Raw genomic sequence first — 23,806 nt, 5'->3', positions numbered from 1 at the left:
AACAAAAAACAAATAAAGAGCACAAAACTAAGTCAAGGACCTAGAAGTGCATTGTCTAAATGCTATGGCTGGAATTTTCAGAAGGGCTCAACAGCTTGATTGACAGAAGAGCAGGACATGTGGTACTTAGCTCTTTGGAAAATCTGATCCTTATTTCAGTGCCTAAATGGAAACTGACCTCTTCTGAAAATCTGGCCCCACTGTGGGATCTGACACCACATAGCCCCAGCTCTGAAGAAGAGGCAGATTGGGAGTGGTTATCATATGGTTCCTTTGTGAAAGCTACAGCATAGATGAATTCCTTGGCTGATCTAACCATGAGCCTCTGGGAGGCATTCTCTGCTGTGCCTACCTTGGTGCAGTATTAGCAAAAGACGAACATTGAGATAACCCAGCAAAAATATCAGAATTAAAAAACAAAAACTGTACTAAACTTTGTAATAAGAGTTACTGTGTAAATTTGGTGGAAAACAGCAACTTTGCACCTAGAAGTGGCTTTAGCTTTTCGTTTTGGCTCAGACAACATAAACAGCACTAGATTTCTTCATAGAAAACATGCCCATTTGTCTTGCTTGATCTCTTTGGTTGTCATTCTTAGAAATGAAGAAACACTGTGAGAAAGGAAACATTAAAAAGCATGTGACATAACTTTGTGTAGGTATAGATCTTCAGAAGAGCTAATGGCAGCTAAAGGAAGAATGTGAATTTGCCTCATCTATGGCATTTATGCATCCCTGAAGCTGTGGATGGTAGTTTCAGGCTCTCAGCTCACACAGAAAGCTATGGCTTTGATTGACCTTGTGGACTTCTGTGAATTGGAAAAATGGAAGATGACTTTCCAGCTGACCTTGAAACATTTATTGAAATCAGAATAGGATCATTTAGAGTTTGCTGTGGAGAAATCTGCAGAAACTTCTCCTGGAATACTCCCATGAGACTACACAGGGTCACAGGAAAAAATGAAGAGGCAAAGCAAGGAACATGGAAAAGAAAATGCAGTAGCTGCAATTAAAAATACATTTAATTCAATGTGCATGTGTATATACCCAGAATATCCTGTACTTAGATTAGAAAAATAACTGTGGGCAATTCTAGGTAATGGGTTTCTTTTTTTTTGTTTTTAATGAAACCATCATTGGCACATGTAACACTGATGTATATCAGGAGTAATTCCATTTAAGTCAATGAAATTACAATAGTAAAAGTCTGGTGTCAATCAATGGAAAATTGGGCCCTGTGGATGCTAAAAGTGCAGTTAAAAGTAGCACATTGATTAGTTACAATCAGTCAGAAAAGCCATAGCAGCAAAAGCCACAAAAAGGAATCTGTGCTTCACATTTATCCCTTTCAAACACAAGATGGTGTTATAGTGGCACTTTGCTGCAGCAATATTTGCTGCATATTGCAACATAACATTACTGATTATTAAATGGCAAAGAACTTTGTTAATTTAATAAGTTTGTTTAATAAGAATTAAGTTTGCTGGATGACACTTTGTACCCTTCCAGAATGCTGAGTTCAGCAAAACTCAAACTTGTGGAAACAAGGAAGTACGGAGTTAAGATACACACCCACAATCTGGAAGGGAAAGAGCTGTCACCTGGCAACCTTAAATCTGTACTAACAAGTTTTTTGTCATTTAATTTCCTTGCTTTTTAAACAAAAAGAAAATTATTTGTTTGTAGAAATTAGTGGCCTTTTAGTCAGTTGTAGTTCTCATCTAGTTTTGCAGTTAATATCCTATTATGACTAGGTAATAATCAGAAGCCCTAACTTTTATATAGTGCTTTTCATCAGTAAGTCTCAAAGATTTTTACCTCCATTGTATAGATCAGAAACTGAGGCACAGAGAAGTGAAAATGACTTGTTCAAGGTCCCCAAGTAGGCCAATGTCATGGCTAGGAATAGTATCAGTCCAGTAGGTTTTCCAGTAGGCCATATGGCTGATACATGATTCCTAAGCACTCCTCCTCTCTCTTATCTGTGTCAGTTGGGGAATGGGAAGTCCCCAGGCAGAGAAGAACAGCATGAGGTAATCCTGAGTCAGGGTCAAAACAGTGAGTTTGGGAACGTATAAGGAGAGAGAAGATGCCATCTTGGCATCCACACAAGGGACCAGAGCTCTCACAAGCTGAGAAAAATGGGTCCTTCAGCCAAGAGGGTTAATAGCTCTGGAAACTGAATATAAGTGATAAACCTGCTTATGCAAAGATATTTCACTAGGAAGACAAGGAAAATTGATACTGATTGAGACAAAGTCAGCCATGGCTGGAAAGAAAAAGACTGATAAGAAATCTACCTTGAACAAAGGCCGTAGTTTATTGAGTTAAGTCTTAGCCATTGGGAAGTGTATTTTATTTTTATTTGCTTGTAACCATTTCGTCTTTACACCTGGCACTTGAACTCACTTGAAACCTGTCTTTTTGATTAAATAAACTTGTTTTTCTTTTATTCTAATTCAACCCAATGCAGTATTTGATTTGAAGTGATTATTAACTCCAGTTGAAATAACAAGCTACTGTGCTTTGCTTTTTAAAGGAGAAAGAGACCTTATTAAATGTTCCAGGATAGGACTGGTCATTTCTGAGCAGATGGTTTTGAGGAAATTCAGGACTGAGGGTGTGTTGGGATTATCCGGCAAGTAGTAACCAAGGCTAATGGAGACCAGGGTGGGCTGTTGTGTTGTTGACAGGCTGTTGGGATGAGAGTGATGAATCAGGGCTGCATAGCATACAGATTGTCAAGAAACTGCATGCTTGTCTGGTGGTTATTCGTGACTGGGGTGCGAGCCGCAGCAGCAGAGAATTTGAGGCATCCAGGTTTACAAAGCAGGTGGGGACACAACCTCTCACCATTCTGGGTTACACCCCAAACTATCAGGATATTTGATAAGGTCCACTCCATTTCTCTCAATTAAGTTAACAATAAAATTCTCATAGATTTCACTAGGAGCAAGACTGAACCCACAAAATATGTATCTTGAAGAATTCTCTCTCTAAATTTGAGCTCATTTGCTATACATTGTGTCTGGTGTCACCAAACAGGCATTTAAATATGCTCCTGTGATTTTCCTCTCTCCATCCTTTCCTCTCAAAGTAAAATGAAATTATTTGAAACAGAAATCTAATTCTAAAATTCATAAATCTGGATTATTTTTCCCATATGACATTTTTTGCAGCTCCATGGGCACTGACAACACAACACAAGCTGTAAATAACAGTAACTAAAGGATTCAAGTAGTCTAGAAATATATGCCAGGCATGGGAAGATTTTTTTTTCTAAAATATCTTACCTTTGTAACTGACATTTAAAATAAAAATGACCGACTTTTCTTTTTTTAACCTGACACTCAATAAATTTACCAGTGGTTGGCAGACTTACATACTCTAACTCTAATAGTAGTTTGGATTGCACTGAACCTCAGTGATATTTTAAATAGAGCTCAGGGCTTTTTTAGAACTCATTTTTGGCAGCAAACTCCATGTCATCTTTGTCTGTCTTCTCCGTTGTAGCCAAAGAACTGAGATGCTGACGTTATTATTGAGCTTCACACAAACTAAGGCATATGAGACTGATATGTGCCTTCACATGAAGGAAGCGATCATATCCAGTGAGTTTAGCAGATGTCCTGTATCCTCATGGTACAGTTAGCAACCATAAGGCAGAACCAGATATTTTTCCAAGACAGAAAGCAATAAAGCACTACATGAAACTTTTTTTCTGTTTTTCCCTGGTGTAATTTCGGAGCATGCATAAGAGGATGGAAATTCTGTTTAAGATGTTGATTCTATGATACTACAGCAAATCCTATAGACAGAGAGGAAAGACAGAGGACGAATAGAAAATAGGTTGAGTTAATATTCATGCAAAAATAAAATCAATAAAATATAAAAGGATAAAAAGTCTTGCAATTTTAAAAGTCCAATCCTAATATTTAAACTATAGTATATTAATGTTATAATTTTAATACATATATAGGCACTTAATATTAAATGAAAATAGTACAATGGAGACAGAGCCAGGGAGCAGTCGCTCTGTGTGGTATGATCCCCTGGCTCTGGCAAGTAGCTGCACAGAGGTTAATTCTGCTCCTTGCAACATGAATATGTGCATGGTGCCAGCACCCTGCTCAAAGACGGTGTTTTAGGAGGCACAGATAGAGGACAGCCGCAACACAGCTTCTGACTTTGTCACCTTACTATGAGGGGAGGAGTAGGCCAGGCAACAGAATGGCAGACACTGCTAGGTTGGAATCTCTCTCTCTTTCTAACACATTTATCACTCTAGTATCTATGCACCAAGTCTACTGGACCTCTTGTCTCCCTTCTTTGGGATTTGCACTAGGGAGGCTGATAAATACACCCTATATATTCAAATGACATTGAATTAATATGGAAGAAACTGTAGTAGGAGAAATACAATTGAAGAGATGGAGCAGTGTAAGATTACAATTCCAGGCGCAGGAGCAATAATGGTTCAGTGTTTTTGTACAGTCTCCTTAAATTAACTTTCTTTCCCTTCCACCCTAACAAAAGAAAAAGAAACCTAATGATCTAAGTATTTTGTTGTTTATTGTTAAATACAGAGGTTCCCCCCCCCAAAGACTACTTCAAATTCAAACAGCCAACCCCCAACAAAACCCGAATCCCAATGATGAAGCATCCTTAGTTCAGCAGAGAATCCAAGAGAAAAAGTCCAGCAAAATTTTTTGGTGTAAAAGAAGCACTGTATTATGAAAAGAATCACATAATTTGGTTTTCTACTCTGTGGCTAGAATTTTTGCCCCTTGGTAAGCGTTCCGTTTTATTGTACAGCTGCACCTATTTACATGGTTTCTTAGAACTGTTAAAATTCTTCGTCAAGATTAATAGGTTGGCTTGTGTACAGTGGCTTGGCCTTTCCGAACATTTTCTTCCTGAAACAAACCCAGCTCCTTTTGGTATATTAAACGCCTAGGGCAAGAGTGTTTCAATCTGTATTTTGTAGTCTCCCCAACACACCAGCATTTCTCCCCCTCCCACCAGCTGAATGTTGTTCATGTGAACATAAACAGGTGATAAATCATTGCATTGTTTTCTGTTACAGGTAATTAGTCTTGTTCTTTTTGATGCAAGAATGCTAACAATAGCATCCTGCACATACGCTTCATTATACAGTAGTAAGCCTGCCTCTAGACAAAACATCATTTACATGCAATTTGGTTTCAAGAATGGAGTGTGGGGGAGCAAGCAGGAAAAAGAAACAGGATGTTTTTCGAATCCCTATTTTCAAAATTTCAGCTATAACACGGTTTATAGCAACTTTAGATATCAAAGGGGCATTGGCAAAGGGCACATGATTTTGGGATGTGTATTGTTTCTTTAAAGCTAGGAAGCTGGCTGGGGAAAGGAAGAACTGGATAAAGGTTCCAGGTAGAAGCTCTGCAGTGAAGCAAAGATAGGGTCAGAGTAGCTACAAAGATAATACCAATTGTAAAGAAGTCCCTTGTCCTGTTTTAGAAGAGAGCAACATTTTCTGTGACTGTTTTACCATTTTCACTTTTTTTTTTAAAAAGCATTCAGTATTGACAATCTTAAGAGTTCAAAAATCATGAGTTAGGCCCCTCCAAAAATCATACAATTGGCTTAAAAATCATAAGATTAATATAAGGGTCTGTGTGACTAGAACCCATGCCTGCAACAGCTTGACATTGCCACCAGGAGGCCATGCAGAGATATATTCCAGGACCACTGGGGAGATTAGGAGCTGCAGTAAGTACCGCCCAAAGGGTCCAGAGTGACACCACCTTGCGGCCATCTGATTGGCCCATACTCACTATTTAACCCTGGAGGGTGCCCCAGGAAGTTGTCTGGGAAATCATACAGACTTTGGGCCAGCTGCAACTCCAGATACCACTTTGCTTTCTAATCTGCATCCTTCAATCCCAGCCTGACTCTGACCTTGACTCTTGCTTTTTGATTCTGGTTTTAATCTTCTTTTCTTACTCTGCCCTCGAGTGTATCCCATGAATCAGGCCAGTGTGGGAATAGTGATTAGTTTGCTAGATGGAGGAGCCCTGGATTGGGCCTCTCCATTGCTGGAGCAGGACAGCTCGATGTTAATGGACTAGAATGAATAGGAAAAAAATAGGCCCCTCCCCTGCCTGGGGGAAAGTGACCCTGAGGGGGCGGGGCTGTTGTCAATGATTTTTGGCGGGGGAGGGGATCCAGCTTCCTGCCTCAGGGAAGTGCTCACTCTCTATTGTTATTTTATTATTAAATGTGTTCAAAGACAAAAAAAAAAAAAAAAAAAAAACATTTCCCACAAACTGTGATGACCCCTTATCAGTGGAAGCCTCACTATAAAGGCTCCAGCTAGGGTGAGGGCCATCTGCCTCGTACCCTGCCGGGTTCTGGCGACTTGGGGACAACGTTGCGTGGAACATGGTGGCCCACCTGCACCAATTTTAGTGTGGAATTGCTGAGGAGGTAAAGGATATGCTAGCCCTTGTTGAGACCCTGACCCGCTCGGATGCTTTTATTGACCAATCTTTCCGAATCAACAACTGGCAGTGTGAGTGAAAGTAAGAGAGGAAGGGAATCATGCTGCTGCCTTGCCAACAACCCATGCTGAAAACCCGAGGGCCCAACCATGAACTGATGCAAGTTGACCAAGTCTGCCAATGCTTGACCCTGGAAGAAAAGGAATAGAGATGGTGCAATAACTATGCTTTTATTGTGATGCATCAGAGAATGTCCTCGCCTCTTGCCCCATCGTGGGCTTTGACCAGCAAGGAACTGGGAAATGAGCAAGCCCAGGCCATATGCAGAGAGGGCCAGCATAGGTACCATCAGAGCATTGTGTTCTGGAACTAGCCCCCAGCCCTCAAGGGAAACCCAGTCCAGGATATGAGTGTCCTCCCCACACTTCCAAGTACAGATACAGTTATGTACCACAGATGGTGCCAAACCCATTCTCCCTCAGTGGGCTCTAATTGATTCTGGGGCTGCTGATAATTTCATAGACACTGAAGCCATTCAAGCAGTACAGATTCTCCCTCCCTTTACAGCCTCCATCAGTTCTTGTAGAAATGATAGATGGGTCACTCCTGTCCCAGGGCCAGTGATGCAGGAAATAATACCTCTAAGGGCGAGGTTCATCGGAAAGTGCTACAGTTCAATGAGATTCATTCTCCACATTTCCCCCTGATTCTCAGCATCACCTGGCTGGAGCAGCATAATACTTGCATCTTCTGGTGAGAAAAGAGGATCAGCTTCCCCTCTGAACATTGCCAAAGAGTCTGCTTGCATACAGCCGGCTCCAACCCTCCAGTCCTGGGCTCCAGCAGCCAATCAGGAGTGACCGCACCTGTGGGGGGAACAACTGATGATGGCAACTAGCCAGAAGGAACCACTCCCAAGCCTGAGTCCCCGTCTCCGTGATAAGTATTGGAATTATGTGCAAATTTCTGAAAAGAAGAACGCAGACATTCTACCTCTGCACCAGGGCTACAATTGCCCCATAGACCTGCAACCTGGGGCGAAGGTACATTAATGATGGATCTATGCAAGGTCTTAGCCAGAACTGGCAACCTTTCTTGTGTACATCCAGGAAAACCTCGCCAGGGGCTTCATCTGGTGCTCCACCTTCCCGGGGGGGGCTCCTGTCCTTTTAATTAAGAACAAGAATGGAACACTATGCACCTGCATAGACTATAGAGCCCTAAACGAGGTGAAAGTTTGAAACCATTCATCTCCTGCCCCTAATCTCAGAGGTGCTGGACCATGTGTGGTCTGCCAGAATTTTCACCTAACTGAATCTTCAGAGGGCTTACAACCTAGTGGGAGTTAGGGCAGGAGATGAATGGAAGAATGCCTTCTGAACCTGCTATAGGCACTTTGACTATTTAGTAATGCCATTTGATCTCACCAATGCTCCCATGACCCTTCAAAGACAGCTCAGGTGAGCATTGCTCTTTTCTTGGCTTGATTTCATCATCATCTATCACCTGGGATCCAGGAATGGAAAAGCCAATGCCTTATCCTGAAAGGGGAATACTACCAAGAGGGTGAGAAGCCTAACCACAAACTGCACTGTCTCCTAAAATCTCATGGCAATGCTCCACACAGAATGAGATCACATACCTCCATGGGTGCATATTTATTTCCCTGCGATGCCCCCAGCTAGAAGTGCTTCATCTCTGCCATGACAATCTATTGCAGGCCATTGTGGTCACCTTAAGTCTTTCTGCATAGCTTCCCGTTTCTTCTGGTGGTTCTGTATGCAAGCCAAAATCCAGGAATACGTTGACTCTTGTGACCTGTGTGCAAGCTCCATGACGCCCTGTGCTAAACTCCTCAGTGATGTAGTACTTCTGGAAACTCCACTTAGAACCTAGATCTTGATCACCTTGAATTTAATATTGGAACTCCCTGACTCTGATGGCCACCCAGTGATCTTGACCACTATAGAGCAACTGACCAAAATAGCGCACTTCATTCCCTGTGACTGCCTGCCCTCTACTGAAAACAACACCTCAACTCCTGATGGTGCTTGTCATCTATCTTCATGGTTGTAATGAGGCAAAGTGGCCTCATACCAGTATAGAGGGGGTTAACTCACCTGGTTGGACTTAGTTAGGCCCCTCCCCCCAGGAAGTGTGAGGATGGGTCAAGAAGTATAAGTATAAGAGCAGGACCCTGCAGCTCATTATCAGTCAGACTCATTTTAGTCATTTTTAGTCAGACTAGGGAAGGAGCCAAACATCCCTCCCCTAGAAATGTCCTTATGAGAAACAAATGATGCATCCTAGTTAAGCTAACTCGGAAAAATATAACATCTGCCAAAATTGTTGCTTTCCTGAAGAAAATGGGTGTGGCTGGAATATGCTAGGACAACACTAAGTGTTCAGTGAAGTTTGGGAAAAAGAGACACCCTCCTGACCGGTGAAAACATGTAACCATTGTCAGTATACCCAAAATGGGTGATCTTACTGATTGTAACAACTGGAGAGGAGTTATATTATTATCTGTTGTAGAGAAAGCCTTCTGCAGTGTAATATTATATAGGATGAAAGAAGCAGTCAATATGAAGCTTAGGGGAGCACAGGCTTGCTTCAGGTTGAAGAGATCCTGTTACATCAGATATTCACACTAAGGACCATCATTGCAGAATATATAGAATGGCAAGCTCCCCTCTTCATCAATTACATTGATTTTCAACAAGCATTTGACAGCCCACAGACCTACACTATGGAATATTTTTAGTCCCATGGCATCCCAACTGAAGTCAATATCATCAAGACCACATACAGAGATATGAAGTGCTCTGTAAGGATAAACAACCAGACGAAAGAGTAGTTCAGTGGATGCTGGTGTGAAACAGGAATGCATTTTATTTCCACTGTTTGGAATTGCCATAGTCTGGATGTTGAAGAAGTGTATTAGCAACACAAACACCCATGTCATATGGGTAGACAGCAAATGCCTGGTCTACACCTAAAAATTAGATCAACCTTGCTAGATCTCTCACAGATGTGAAAAATTCCACACTGTGCAACATAGTTAGGTTGACCTAACCCCTGCTGTAGTTGCACCTAGGTCAATGGAAGAATTTTTCTGTTGGCCTAGCTACCACCTCTCAGAGATGTGGATTAACTAAATCAACAGAAAACCTCCTTCCATTAATGTACGAAGCACCTACTCTCCACTGCAGCTGTTCGTCATCATAGACCTGCATAACGATGCGATCCCACCACTCAGTGTTTGTTTCATGCACCCAAAAGTGACGGTGCACTATGTACAGCCGTGAATGCCAGAAGTAATCGGACGTTGTTTCTTGGTCCTCGACTTTGCTGATGTTATTACACTACTGAATGATACCCTCAAAAAGTTACAAAGACAGACAAACTGGCAAAAATAGCAGGTCAAGCGGAGTTAAAAATTAGCTGTGCTAAAACAAACAGCCTTAAAAACCAGATGTCAAGCAGTAAAATCACATTAGAAGGCAAAAATATCAAGAAAGTAGAATGGTTCATTTACTTGGGGAGCATCATATTAGCCAACAGAGACCTCAAGAAGGAAGTGACATCAGGTATAGAAAAGGTATCCACGGCATTTACTAAACTCAACAACATATGGAAATCGAAGATATACAGCACCAGAACAAAACGGAGAACTTCCAATTCAAAGGTAACCTTTATGCTAACATACAGCTGTGGGAGCTGGAGATCTATTAAAATGTTATACCGAAAACTAGATGCCTTTGAAAATATGTGCCTATGAAAGATTCTGGGCGATGGTTGGAAAAACTTTATCACCAATAAAGAGATCTGACAAATCACCTACCAGAAGCTTCTTTCTATCAGAATCAGAAATAAGCGCTGGACACATTTGATGCAGGTACTTTGGATGCCAACACAGATTCTCACATGAAGCTTTCAAGTGAACATCAATGAGGGCACCCAAGAAAAACCTTAAGAACCCCTATGAGGGACGGCAGAGCGGTTAATCTCAATATGATAGAGCAGATGGAAGCAGGAGCAGCTGAAGACAGAGAGAGGTGGGAGAGACTCGTTTCCGCCCTTTGCACCAACATTGGAGTGGGAAGGATGTAAAAAAACTAACATAATAGTGTAATACATTAACCAGGGCACATTTACAGATAAATGGTTGCAGTAGTAAAAAAGGAACCCAACAGTTTAATCAAGCTACTGGGTGAAAGTAAAATAAAAAATTCTTTATCTGTTTTTAAACTGTAAGAAGTAGATCCGCCTCTCTAAGTCACCTGTCTTGCCGAGCAGAGGAGTTAAATTACTGGAAACTCACTTAATGGTCCATCACAGATTTCATGGAATCATTCAAAGACCAAAATCAGAGTTTTGTCCATATGGAATTGGAAGTTGGAATTAATAGATGAACAAATCAAGCAGCCCTTTGCTGAGCTATGTGTGGACTAGAAGCACAAAATTCTCAAGTTGTAAAGTATTATTATTATTTGATATATATATATTGGAGTAGTGCCTACAAGACACAACCATTGTGCTAGGTGCTCCAGTGTGCTAGTTGTCCAAATATATTGTAAATTACAGTCCCCGCTCCAAAGAGTTTATGGTCTAAAAAAATTAATAGTATAAACTTTATTAAAATAGTGTATAAAGCATTTACTAGTATTGGCTGGTCTTGAGCAGTGATTAAACTCCTCTCATATTATCATTTCAAACTACCTTTCTTGTAATACATGTCTACTTATCAGTATAAGTTTGTTTTATCCATTGTTTCTCTTTTTGGTACTATTAACTTTATGTTTGGGGATCTTGCTCACGTTGTTCATTTTGGAATATTTCAACTCAAACTGAAGTTGTATAGCTGGAGATATGATGGTTGTGGGAAGCAATGTGCTTATTCTGTAACACAAAACAGACCCAAAGAGTGGCGTGATTTGTACTAGAACAGAATTAGGCTCTGTTAACTATATATTTTGCCTTTCAAGTGTTCTCTAATCTATTCTAAAAACTTAAGAAAATTTTAAAAGGGCCGTGAAATGATTTCTCTGTTGGCATGAAAGCAGATCTAACCTTGACTTTATGACTACACTGCTTAGTTCTTATGCATTTTCCCCTGATTTACTGTATCTGGGACTTGCAAACAGATATAATGGTGGACAAGGGATGTGATGATGACAGTACATTCTAAATGGTTGGGGGCCTTTCTGGGGATCATTGTGAAGCCACAGGTGGAACAAAAAGAGAAGAAAATGAGGCTTGGGTTTGAACATTTAATCACCCTCTCTGGTTAGGGTTTTAATGGATGAATCCAAACTGACACCAGTTTGGCAAAAGTCTCTGGTTGGATTCCTTCTATTACAAGCAGTAAACTCAAACACACAGAACAAAAGTACAACCCATGCAAAATCACTCCTCCACTTTCTTGAGAGCTCCTGCCTTAGCTTATAGTCAGCACAACCCAATTAATTGTCTGCCTGAATATTTCCCTCTCTCTGGGCATAAAACAATCTTATTTTAAGGTGTTGAGTCCAGTGGCGTACTGTGGGTCTCCGGTGCCCGGGGGCCAATGCTTGAATTTACGCCCCCCCCCCCCCCCGGCCTCACATGCCCCCCACACAGGGCAGGAGGGGTCCCTGCCTCCCACCAGATGGTGCCGACCCCCCCAGATGCCCCACGGGGGGGGCCTTTACCTGCGTGGGGGAGACATGCCACATTCCTCCTCCTGTGCCCTGGGGCTTTCTGGCACTCATGGTAGTGGTGGAGCCTGACTCTGGCCAGGCTCTGCTGCTGCCCCCTCATACTTATCAGCTGCGCGGTGCCTGCCTCTGCCGTACCAGCCCCACAGCCCAATCAGATCTGGTGCCGGCTCCCACAACAGGCAGGGTGGTCTCACCCCCCTGACCACGGGAAGGGCATGGAGGTGGGGAGTCCCTTCTCCTGGTCACCTATAGCTCCATGTCCCCCGCCTTTTCCTGGGCTCCATCCAGCTGCCCCTCAGAGCCCCCTGCACTCTGCACCCTCCACCCCCTGTGCATTGTGAAGGGCCCGAGCGGCAACCCCGCCCCCCAGCTCGCGCCTGGCCCCCTCGGTATGCCACTGGTTGAGCCCAAATAGATTGCACCTAATCAACTCCCTGCTGGGAGTGTTTCCCTGAGCTGCCTCTGATCCCAGCTGGGAATTAATCGCTGAAACACAAGACTGATGTTTGGTTTAGAGTGGGGGGAGGAGGTGAAAGGAGGAGAGCACTTCCTAGACACAACTGGGATGGGATGCAACAGGTTATTGGGCGGTCCTATTCAGGGGGCACAGATGGGAGTCATTGAAAGACTTCCCAGAAATGGACAGGAGTGGAGGAGCTTCATCGCTGCCCTAAATTCCAGAGACATGATGGGGGACAACTAACTAATTATTCACGGGGCACCAAAAACCCAGTAAAGCCTGTGAGAGGGAGAAATACTGTGGCTTACTTTCAGAGGCTAATATGTTGGTAGTCAGCATTTCCATTCTCCTTATTGCTGTTTGCTAAAATGCTGATCTGCTAGCAGCCACGTAGTGCTTCTCACACAGCAGATGGAAGGCCGTAGTAAGGTAGGTTTTGTTGGAAGCTATAAGGATCTAAATAGATGGGAACCTGGCCTTACTTTTTTTTTTATGAGATTTGGAGCCCACTGTAGACTGCCAGCAGAATCAGGGTGATATCTGACTCCAGACTTGTATTAAGATGGAGCTACATGAAGACACTGCAGGGTAACCAGGAAGATCTGAGTATATGTTGTTTTTTTGTCATTTGCTTGAAACAATACACTTTAACAACAAATTTAGTTTATTGCTTGATCCTCTTAGTCCATTATTCTGACTCTGTGCTTGTGGAGCATACAAGGGGGCAAAGGTTGCCTGTGCTCTGTGGGAATTGGTTTGTCACCTAATATAAACACAACATCAGGGCTGCTCTAATTTCCATTGGTATGTAACAGCAGCCTCCTGAGATGTGCTCCTGGGTCACCCTTATGATGGGGAGAGTTGAGAAGGAATGAAAAAGAGCCAACTACAACAGTTCTGTGCCAGCTGACATTCCCCAACATTGTCTTTAGGACTCCTTTGTGCTGTCATAGGCAGCACAAAGGGGTCATAGGAGTCCTATGATAGGACAGCAGTGAATCTCTAATGATACCTGTACCAATTTCAAATCATTCTGCCTTGGAAAGACAGGTCTGTAGCACTGATGCGTTAACCCTTTAGATAGTCATTCCCAGTCATCGACAACCTGAAAATTCAGTAATTGCAAGTACAATTAGGTGGGTGGATTCTGCCCCTCCCCCCATGGTAAGTCAGCAGAACCATCATGTAGAGTCATATAGCAGCCTATTGGAAGCTATTATTTTGGAACTGTTTTGGTTTATTTGGGATGTGTCGGGGAAGCAAGAAAAATTCGAAGAATGGAGGCAAGTATGAGTCTAACTTCATTTTCTCTGCATTTTTATTTATCTATTTATGGTTCTGTGTGGCATCAAACAAAAAAAAACCAAAAAACAAAAAAAACAACCCGTCATCCATCAAAAGAAATTAAATTATGGTGCCAGCCTCTGTTTATTATTGTTCTTTAATATACGATTATTTCTGGAGCTTAAGCAGCAACGTTCTATGTCTGGCGTACATTACCATAGTCTACGGATTTTGCACAAACACAAAATGACAAGTTAAAGAGCTGACACGTTTTGAAATAGAATCAGAGATATATGCTAGCAGCTTCTTTTTAGTTTGGCATGGGCTTCTAAAATGGCTTTAAATAAGATTTGGAGTCTATGTAGGGAGGGATTTGATTCCAATCTAACTTGCCTGTGCCCATTTCGAGGTAAGGAGTGAGTTCGTTAGCATGGACATTGAAAGGAACTGGCTTGTAAATAAACAGAAAAAGTTTTATTTTCCCTTGCTCACTGGCACTGAACCTTCAAGGTAAACACGTATTCCACAAAAAATTAAACTTAAATAACAAGGAACAGTGAACTCAAGCTGTCATAGATGTATTTATTGGATAGCCTTGCTTTTGCCAAAGACAGGAAACCAGGTGAACCACCCATTTCACTGTTACCCTGGACCTCAGAAACCAACTGGTCCCCTAGATAATAGTGTAGGCGAGATGCCAGCATATATCTGCAAGCTTTCGAGTACTCCAGCTAACCACAATGGCCACTCATATAACAGATGTCTGTTCACAGCATAAGTTCAGTCTATCTGGTTTAGTTTGAAAATTATTTCCTATCGATTGTATTTTCTCTTCATCATCCTCCCCTGTGAGTGTATATGTGTGTCTGTGCTAATGTATGGGCATGCGTGTCTGGCCACGTTTTTGAACCTCCATAGACTGCATCTCTCTCCTTATTAACAGTTTCAGTTCTCAGTTAGGTTCAAAGTCACTATCCAAGTAAAGGGGGTAATGACTTATTTGGGAATCAGGAATAGATAAGAGGTTGAGGTTGTAGTGGCCTCTAGTGGAAATTCCTATGTCATCACTGTAGCCAGACAAGATCACTGGTTCTCAACCTGAAGAATCTGAATGTTGTTGTGAACTTTCTGTATAAAGGAATGGAAAACAGCAGAGATTTTTAAGGGAAGAAAAGCTCCTGTGTTACTTTTAAGGTTTTTAATTTACATTCTTGAAAAATTCACTATTCAGTCTGACTTTCAAATGACATTCCTGTTAGCTAAATTTGAGTGATAATCGGTGGTATAAAATATTACGTAGAAAATGCACAGCCCAACTGTGGGTTTCCATGTGTACCTGGCTTTCATAAATGTGATTTTAGCATACTTTACAAACAATAATTAATGAAGCTAAATAGCAACTTTGTAAAGAAGATACAGAAAATATTATTATTATTACCCAGGAAAACAAATCTACATTAACAATATTACCATTCAGTCCCTAAATAGAATCAGCCCTTTCAAATCATATGATGCTTAATATTTGTCATAAGCACTTGCACTTTATTCTTCCTTGGAGGATGCAGATGACTTATTCTTGCTGATGCAGAAGTGTCCAAAGATGTGGAAAATCTTGTCATTTAAAAAAAAAAAAAAAAAAAAAAAAAGATTCTTTCATTTCTAGCTCACTAGGTGTATGTACAGAGGAAGCAGTTGTTTTTCTTGTTATTTTAAAAACTCCTCTCTGGTGGCTGGAATGACAAGCTGAAGGAAGTTCCTTAGCTCAGTAGTGATAATCTCCTACAGGCAATTCCAACTAATTAGGAGAGAAATGTCTTAATTTACAGGGGAAAAGATGGTTGTCTTGAGAATAATTAATTGCTGCTATGCAAAATACATTTAGTATGGGTACCTTCAGATAATTATTTCATTTAAAATATTGGTCTTTTCTGGGATACAGCATACTTCACAATGTAATTAAAACACATAGCATATTGCATGTTGAAAGTCACTGATATGCTGGTTGCAAGCCAAGGTATGGAATAGAAAAGAAACAGAAAAGATGTTTTTTGCTCATTTACAAAAACTCTCTTAATTTATTTTCCCTTTTGGGTATGAAATATTAGTCACTGGGCTAAAACTTTCTCAGATGAGAACTGTGCAAAGTTCTAGCTGATCCCTGAAGTCATTTTGTAGTCTTAGGAGGTTTGAAAAAATTTCTTATGAGAAATAAATTAAATTTATTCAAAGAAAAACTGAGAGGAGCAGTTCAAACTTTCCAGCAACTTTAGTGCTGGTCCTCCAGGCATCTGTATTTTTTAAAATGTATTCTTGTTCTTCTCTTTTCATTCCCAGTCCAGTCAGAAGCCCTCATCAGACAGCTATTGCCCTGCTAAATATTATGTTGGTGTTTTTCCTGTTGATTACTTCACTTTGGAGCTTAATATCAAGGGGAATAGTTCAACTGTGACCAGTAAGAGCCTGTATGATTCCTCTTTCTCTGTAAAAGGCTGATCTGATGCCCATCTAAATAAATGGAAAGGTTCTGATTAACTTCATTAGGCACTGGATCAGATCCTATATTCCTAGTAAAGCACCTACAAAAATCATAATTGGAAAATTGACTCAATTTGGTTTGGTTGAGAACTCAGTAATATACAGCAGACTCTAAATGGGACAGTTTAGGGCTGGTTAGGCGGAGAGCAGCACAATGATCTCTATTAGGACCAGTCTTATTTATATGCTCACTAATGCAATTTGCAGATTATACTTAGTTGGGAGGAATCACAAACACCAGTCAGAACAAATACAATATTAGAGAGCCTAAAGAGACACAGAAACATAGACAGAAAATAGATCAAGATTCATTTTGAAAAAAGCAAATACATGCTGATTTGAAACAGACCTAGAAGTGATAGTGAATAGCAAATTAAACATGACTTTGGGTGTCAGGTGATATGGCTGCTGTGTGATAGGACTGTAACAGAGGATGATGTAGTTCTGGGCTGCATATGCATAGGTATATCACAGGAAGGCAAGACTCCCTTTCTGTGTAACAATACCATAAAGTTCAGCGTACCTTATTACTAGACAGACACTGACAAACTGGGTAATGGGGAGAGCCAGAGAAAACAAAATAATTTGTCTGGAGTGGGCAGAAGCAGGGGCTACAGAGGTTGATTTATGAGGAAAGATGAAAAGATTAATATAAAAAAGGTGGTTATGCTGCATCTAAATGGGGTCCATAATAACAGTTTATATCTGAAGGGTTTAAATGCCAAGGAGGGATACATGATTAAGAGTAATGGCATGAAATTAAGGAAAGAAAAAGTTAGGTCAAATACCATGACTAACTTGAAACTTGAATGGAACAGATTGCACAATAGTGGGAATAAGGGGAAATTTTGACTAAAGACACCAGAGCAAACCTTCACTCTTACATATTTTTAATGTTCACCAAGCAGACAGGATCTGCTTTTAATGCTTCATGTGAAAGATACATACAGATGGTGTTTTTCCATGCACGGGAAAGATTAATTTTCTGCCACTTGATTATGTTGTCATTAGCAATAGCCTTACTCAGTAATTAAGAACCTAAAATGTGTGTGAGAAAGAAATATTGAGGAAAGAGGATATTTCTTTCGTTTTCACAGGGATATAATTAAACTCAACTAAAAAAACCCATTAACAATAGAAAAAAATTAAAATAGTAACTATGCTAACTGGAAATGGTTTATTGTTCATTGAAAAACAGCTGATCTTCATCAGAAGAGACCATAATATCTGCCAATGCACTTGCTGGCCAAGAAAGAAAAGGATTTTTCCCTGTAATAAATCCTATGTCTTTTTAACTTTGAATTAATATTGGTTTTCAAAAGAAAACTATATATAATACAAATTCCAAGCAAGTTTGTTTTATCCTTAGGTAACTTTTCCAAACAGGGAAGCAAAGCCAAATACCATGAACCTGGCTGTGTGGCACTGGAGGAAGAAGGAGAGAAAGAATGTGCTGGAAATATTGCTCTATGGAAAGCAATGCTGTTTCAGGAACATAGTGTTCCAACTAAGGGAATGAGCAAGGCCTGAACGCTGTCCACTGTTAACAGTGAACAACCTTTTGAGGTTCTCTGCAATGAAAAACCATGCAACTAAGAAGTAAAATGAAGATTCTCTGTTCCTAACACATTTGTCCCAAACTGCAGACTGTGTATACATGTTTTTTGTTCTTTTAATTCTAGGCTCTAGAGCTACATATAATATATTGGAACAGATGAGCATCTTTCTCTACCAGAGACCATATTAAACACTTACCAGTAATTAACATTTTAAGTACCTCCTGTCCTGCACAATGTTGCTCTACTTAGCACTCTCTCTGAAGTTCTATCCTTCTAAAATAGTTCAGATTTAAGGCACTGGAAACACAAAATTATCATAAGGGGCCTACAGAAATTGTATTCTTAGTGATGAAGCACATGAAGGAAAGAATCCAGCTTGATTGTCCGATCCCAGCCTAAGCTTGCATAGATAATACTGTCTAGTTCTTATATAATGCTTTCCAGCAATAGAACTCAAAGTACTGGTGTAATATTAATTCAGCCCCCTTGTCTATATGCATTATGATGCGGTCTTTAATTACATGATAATATACTATTTTTTCCACAGGCTTCTTGCCTCATTCAATGCATAGGATGGAGGATGTTCACTAAATGAGCAACTATTCAATATTTTGTTTTCTCCTCATTGTTCAATGTCCCCAGACTTTATCTACTGCATACTACTCAAACCCTACTCTGAAGACAGAATTATTGATTTCCTCATTGGCCTTCTTTTTTGGAACATCATAGTAGCAGCTGAGTGCTTCCACACATTCATTTTCACAACACCCTTGTGAGATGAGGGAGAGGTATTATTCCCATTTTACGATGGGGAACTGAGACACAGAGAGGTGAAAATCAAAAGTATTCACTGTTTTTTGAATGTTTAATATGAGACTTCTAGGTCCTGATTTTTAAAAGTATTTAGATTTATATAGCACTTTCTAAGTTTGAAGCACAATTCCCATTGACTTTAGTTGTAGTTGTGAATGCTCAGCACTTCTGCAAGTGTGAATCCAGAGTCTCAGGCTGGGTACCCAGAAAATGAGGAACACACAATTAATGGCCACCTGTGAAAAAACTGTTTTACGTGATTTGCCTAGCATCACATTAGAAATCTGTGGCAGGGACAAGAGTGGAAACCAGTTCTCCAGCACTGCATTCAACTGCCTTAACCATGAGACCTGTGAGGTAGACGGATAAATGGTTCAGGTCAAAATATCTACATAAATCAGATCTAAATGGAAAAAAAATCATAGGCATAGAAACTAGAGATGGTAAGTGATCAATTAGATTTGTTTTTTTCATCCATGGGCCAGTGTAAGACTATTCTGTACAGTTTCTCTCTTTCTACACAATGTTAGCAACCTTAGAATACAAAACTCATCTCATTGTTCTCACTACTAAAACAAGTGTCCATATCTTGGTCATCTCTCACAAGTTTACTGTAAGTTTCCATTTGTCATCAGGTTTTTTTTTAAACTTACCCTACACTCATTCTGTCCAAAATACTGCTGCCAAAGACCTCTTTACTTTCTGTTCTGTCCTTTTCATTTTTTTCAGTTCATTGAATCACTCTAATTATTTCCTACTGCTTTCTGCATAACTTCAAGCACTTTGATCTTACCTAGGAGGATGTACATAATTTTGTTTCCCCTCCTTCTCTGCTTTAATTAGTTTTCATTCCCCTCTATTCATCCTCTTATTTTCTATGCTCTTCTGAGTTTTTTCACCTGGTTTCCCTCTTCCTCTCCTTCTCTATCTCCATGTTCATGCCTTCTTTCATTTTGCTCTTTACATCTGAAACTATTGCCTTGTCTGCTGGGCATCATCTCTCTTTCTTCACGTGTTCCTTTTAAGCAGTCCCTCTTTCTTGCTTATAATTAATAATTCTCCTCCTGTTCCCGGGTGGCTATCCTTTATCTCCTTTCGTGTTTGTCTGTCTTGTGTCGTTTCGACTGTAAACTCTTTTGAGCAGAGACCATATCTTTTTTATTCATGTAAAGTACAACTAGAAATCTTCTTTATGAATGTAAAGTACTACATCACTTAAAAATATTTATTGTCTTTAAATAACTGCCCTCAAAATGGTCAAAACATGTGCTGCTCTGCATTAAGATGATGACTATACTCAATTCTCACGCTTCAGAACTTCGGCTGATTGTCTATAGGAATCAGGAAGAATTTTTTTTCCTGGAAGCACAGTTGGCCAGATGTAGTCTGGATTTTGTTTCTGCCTTTTGCTGAAGCACCAGAGATTAGCCGACGCTAGAGACAGAACATCAAATGAGGTGGACCTGTGCTCTGAAGTGGCACAGAGAATCCTCAATCTTAAATGCTTGACTGGTGTGTCTTGCTCACATACGCAGGGTTAAATTGGGATCAGGAAGGAATTTTCCTCCAGGTCAGATTGACAGGGACCTTCGGGGTTTTTCCCCACACCTTCCTTTGCAGCAGGGACATGAATCGCCTGCCAGGAACACTTGGCGTATTTCACCTAAACAATTCCCTGACATTGCTGGGGCCTCAGGTACTGGTCTTTTTTGTTCTTTGCCTGTGGCACACAGCAGTTTAGTCTCCTGAAGACTGAAATGCTTTGGCCTAACTAAAGTCATTGGGCTTAATAGAGGGTTATTAGGGTGCAATTTAATGGTTTGTGATATACAGGAGTCAGATTAGATGATCTAATGGTCCTTTCTGGTTCTAATCGCTATGACATTAAATCATAAAATTAATCTCTCAAAAATCATAGATTATGTTAACAATTGTGCACACTTGTTTTCCATTTTTTAGGACAAGGTTTTGCAGACATGGTTTTGCTTTGGAAGTTATTTAGTTAATGGAGATTCCCTTTTTCTGTGTTTTACTAACTGCAGACATTTGCATTGCAAATACCATGCTGGGGGAGGGTGGGGGAAGAACAGGCTTCTCTCCATTGTTCTGTTCAGTACTGATTTGCAAGCAACATGCTCCAGGGGAAAGAGATAATTCAGTCTTCATATTGGCAGATTGCAGCTTGGTCATCATGAGATGTGCCAAAATATAAACGGAGTGGTGGAAATTCCCAGCATTTTTTCCACAGAAGGGCTTCTGGTTGGATTGAGAGCTGTCTGAAGTACAAGCAGTAATGCATGCTAATCACCAAAGCAACTTGATACACTTTGGTTCTTCCTTTTAAAATTCTCAAGTTAATGTGCTTTTAAAGGGCCTCATTTGAGGCTGACTTTCTAACATTGGTGGAGATGATGGCGGCAGTGGCAGGGAAAGCAGGCATAATTCTTTACAGAACTGGCTAATTGCTTTCCTTCACTGAGGAAATCACATGCTATTTTTAAAGTAAACTGCACCCCAAGGATAGATAGTTCAGCTCTGATTTTTAAAGAGTTGCCACAGCAACACAGATGCCTCCTTCCCCCCTCGGCTTCCCTAAAATCTGCTTCACAAGTTGCCTTTGAAAAAAAATACTGAACTGATAAATGGTACCTTTTCCTCAGTCAGTGTACCACTGTCTCCTAGACTGTTATCATTATAAGAGCAGCTCTCACGCCAGATGCAAGGAACACAGATTTTAGGAATTAGATGTTTAGAAAAGGATGAGAATGATCAGTTGAATTCCGTTCCACAAAAGCAACAGTCTGCATTTTGGCTGTGAGAACCAGCGATGCGCTGCAGGAGCCAGTGTGAGGACTCATGTGTCACATTCCACCCAGAGAGGACAGAGGAAGACAGAATGCAACAGGGATGCGTAGAGAATATACTCCAAAGGGCAACTATTACAGCACGACAAGGTTATAAGTGCCCTCCCTTCCCCCAGTGCTACCCTCCAGCTGCTAGCAGGTGTGCAGAGACCTGACCATGCCTCTGACCTGACTTGTCTGGCAATATCTTGGACTACCCAGTGCACTCCAAATACACTTTGGAGTGTGGAGTAACTCTGGCCTACCAAAGCCTTCCTACCCACACCTTTACGTGCTGAGAGTACAAGCAGTATTAGGCTAGATATATCAGATGGTACTTAGGGGGTGGGGGAAGGGCTCCCTTCATCCTTTTCCCTTCAGTTACAATTTAGTCCAATATGTTTTGAAACTAGATTAATTACACAGTAGTTATTCTATGGCAGATGGAAGGGGACACTATTAAAGAACATGCAGGAAAACGCTGTCCCATCTCCATGTGGCACATATAGGTGAAATCAATAAAATCTAGGAATTTGACTGGTTGGAAAGCGAAAAACTAGTTTCACAACAAATTTTGAAGCTGTTCATTTCAAAAGGTTCAATGATGCCCCACTTCCAAAAATTGTCATAATTTTTAATTTTTTTAAAAATTGAAAACATCATAATGAATATCAGTATTGTTCATTTGCCAAATACCGGGTGTCACGGGGGGTGGTGAGGAGGGAATTGGAAAGGAAAGGAGGTTAGAGTACAGAATAAACCAGAATTACATCTTGCCAACTGATGTGCAGGGGTTCAGCAACAGTCACTATGCTGCCCAGTTTTAGGGAGGAGTTGCAACCATGGACTGCTTGTGTAGAACAGAAGAACAGGTGGTTTTAGTGTGTAATAGGGGGCCAGGACTATTCTGAACCCCGGCCTCACTGGGCCTTTTAGACCATCCCTTTGTAGAAAGCGTTTTGCTAAGGACTTTCTTCATGTTTTCTTTGGACAAGATGCTCATTCTTACCAGGGGATCACACTACAGTGAATATAGAGAAAGGTGTATGACCTAGTGATTGTCTTGTGAAAGCAACAATTATCATCAATTGCTTGGTGAAGCCTGTGGCTGTATCTATTTTTGAGCTATACAAACTGAATAAAAAATAGCTCAGTCTTGAAAAAAGCTCAGAGAAGAAATATTTGCTTCCTTGAGCAACAGAAAACCCCCACAAAACAAATAACCTCTAGAAAACTCAGGAACTAGAATAAATTCATCCTTTTTGCCTACCTCCCAACCCTGGTACATGAACATCTCTAGAAGGGGAAAAGATAGGGGAGGGAAGGTTGAATCTCTTCTCCCTGGTGATAAATGTAGCATTTAGTAGTGGACAAAATGGGGAATACTGAATCTCTAGGGACCTAATCAAATGTGAATCAAGTGTGGGAAAAAATGCCAGTTGGTGTTTAGCCTTTCCACTCCAGCTAGTATTTTCTACTTTGTAATGGATTGTGAGTGATTTTATATAGCTGGTATTTGTATTTTTTTAAAGCAGGGTTCAATGTAAAAAATTCTGTCCCTTGTGGAACTGAATAGGACTGTGTGAATGGGTTTACAGACTAAAAGAGTGACGGAGCAGTACTGAGCCAAGAAGGCCCTGCCTCTCAGCAGCTACAGAGCATGCTCCAAATGGAGGAGATGCTTAAAATGGGATTCTGGCAATCAAGCAGGCAAATGAAGGAGAGGATGTCTATAGCAAGGAAGCCAATTAGTACTTTTTGGGACAGAGGAATCCACAGGGGAAGGGTGGCTGAAGGGACTGAGGACACTACTGGTGCCTGCATGAGTTAACAGTATAGAGGTTCAAAGTTGATAGACTCAGGTTGCTGTCAAACTCTGGTGATGGTTCCATGTGCACATCTACATGCAGTACATCCATGGGGATGTGCACCCCTACCATCTTAGGAAGGTGCAGCTGAGGGTGCAGAATGATGCTGAGGAACTTTGCATGGATGTAGACCCCAACCTTACTTACCTGGTATAATTGGGCAGGATTGGAGGTTTTTAAAGGACCTAATAAAGTCTGAGAATGAAGAACCCATAGTGATGTGGGGACAGTGGGGCCTCAAAACATGGTGGGCAAAGATGA

Source organism: Emydura macquarii, unplaced genomic scaffold (assembly GCF_026122565.2).
Source record: "Emydura macquarii macquarii isolate MOO-44397 ecotype Brisbane River unplaced genomic scaffold, CSIRO-AGI_Emac_v2 contig_1424, whole genome shotgun sequence".
In the NCBI taxonomy this organism is placed as follows: domain Eukaryota; kingdom Metazoa; phylum Chordata; order Testudines; family Chelidae; genus Emydura; species Emydura macquarii.
The sequence above is the reverse complement of the archived record's forward strand: the minus strand, read 5'-3'. Positions refer to the sequence as shown.